Consider the following 2,384-nt stretch of genomic DNA (forward strand, 5'->3'; position numbering starts at 1 on the left):
TCCTTCATATCTGAGCAATAATATTAATGTGTAGCATATATTTGCTTATAGGTTTATTTATTTATTTTTTTCTTTAGTACTTTCAATATATCATGCCATTTTCACATGGCCTGCAAAATTTCTACTGAAAGATCAGCTCACTCCTTATAGGTTTTCTCCTATAGACTCTTTTTTGTTTCTCCCTTACTGCTTTAAAAATGTATCTTTATAACATTTTAGATTTTATTATTTATTTTTAAAATATTTTATTTCTTTATTTAAGAGAGAGAGAGAGAGAATGAAAGAGAGAGAGATCATGAGAGGGGAAAGATCAGAGGGAGAAGCAGACTCCCCACTGAGCAGGGATCTCGATGAGGGAATTGATCCCAGGATTCCAGGATCATGACCTGAGCCAAAGACAGTTGCTTAACCAACTGAACCACCCAGGTACCCACAGTATTTTACATTTTAATTATTATATTTTATAATGTGGATCACCTTGGAATCATCTAGTTTGGAAGATGATCTGTGTTCCTTGGTGTTGGATGTCTATTTACTTCCTTAAATTATGTGTTTCCACATATTAATTCAAATAAGTTTTGTACCCCTTTCTCTCTGTCTTCTTTAAGATCTCTATAATGTGATTGTTTGCTTCATATTTTCTGAAATATCTATTTATCCTCATTAAAAAAAATTAGTTTCCCTTTTTGTTATTCAACTTTTGTTTCCATGTTGGGGTTAATGTAGATCATGAAATCAGTCATAATACCTGGCTTGCTAAAATGTAACATGGAGGCCTGAGGTCAGGGAGGTTTCAGAGAATGGCATAGCTCTTTGGAATGCTGATGTCCGTGTGACCACTCTGCCATTGGAATGCCATGAGGATCTGCCTTCCCCGAAGCTTTCATAGACCAAACAAGCTGCTGGGTTGCCTAAGATGTATGCATTGTCCTTTGGCTATGTTTATGAGAACTCATAGAACACACAGATTAGCATACCATGTCTTTCCTGTAAGTAGCTCCTCCTAGTTCCAGTAAGAGCCTTTATCACATAACACATGTTTGAGAAACAGTGATAAGGATTTGTGATCATCCTGAAGGACCAATAAAAGTGGAGCCAAGAAGAGCAAAGGGTCTTCATCTCTGAGCATTGAACCCCTTGCCTTCTCCTCTGTTTCAGAGTAAAATTTGGATTAATCATTCATCTATCATTTCAAGGATTGCTGGCCATTCCCAGAATTTCCATTGGCCTGTTTTCCAGATCAGTATGTTCTTTTATATCCTCTAATCTACTGTGTGTTTTTTTATTTATTTTATTGTATTATCTGATTCTGATTGATTATTTTTAATATTTTCTCTGTTTATTGAAATGTTCACTGAGTTCTTGTACTCTTATCTTCATTCCAGTTAGTATCTTTATAATCATTACTTTAACTGCTTTACAAAATATATTGCTTATTCCTGTTTCATTTAGTTCCTTTTCTGACATTTACCCTTGTTCTTTCTTTAGGATCTTAATCCTCTCTCTCCCCATTTTGCTTCACTTTGTTTCCATGGATTAGGTGGAACAGTTCCTTCCCCTAAGCTTTAGATAGTGGAGTAATATATACTGTCCCCTATGTAGACAGTGTGTGCCTGGTGATTTTTCCTGGCTGGAGAGTAGTCTCTCTTTATTTTCTAAGGTTTTATTTATTTGAGAGAAAGAGAGACAGCACAAGCAGAGGGAGGGGTGGGAGGAGAGGGAAAGGAAGATGCAGACCTGATGCTGAGCACAGACCTGGACATGGGGCTTGATCCCAGGATGCTGAGATCATGACTTAAGCTGAAGTCAGATTTTCAACAGACTGAGCCACCCAGGAGCCCCTGCAAGTTACTCTTTTTCACTGTGGCTTTTTTTTTTTTTACAGCTAGAAGATAATAATAGTAATAATAATATAGTATGAAAAGAAAAAAGAAAAAGAAGAAAAAAAACAAGAAAAAGTAGAAAATATGGAGAAAAAATAAAAATAAATAAGAGGAAAAGAAAGGGAAAAGAAGCCACCAGGAATATAAATAAAAACACATGACAAATTAAATAAATTTCAAAAATCAAAATAAAAAAAATTAAAAATGTGGCTTACTTTCTGTTCCCCATCATTGAGGCTTCTGTGGGCTTGCAGAGCCTGGGCTTGCTGAGGTCATGGAGTTCCCTGTGATGATGTAACCACCCATAATGGTATCCAGATCCTGCTCCAGTCTTTTCTTTTAAGGTGAGATGGGAACATAAATCATGTTATTCTCCAGTCCCTTTGACCTGGAGAGTAATCCTGCAGCTCCTTCACTGCTTGGTGGAATCCTAATGTTATCTCTTTTATGTGCTACCTTCACTTTTAAGTGATGGTATTTTTTCTATGCCCATGACAGAGA

This window comes from Lutra lutra, chromosome 5, assembly GCF_902655055.1.
Source record: "Lutra lutra chromosome 5, mLutLut1.2, whole genome shotgun sequence".
Lineage (NCBI taxonomy): Eukaryota > Metazoa > Chordata > Mammalia > Carnivora > Mustelidae > Lutra > Lutra lutra.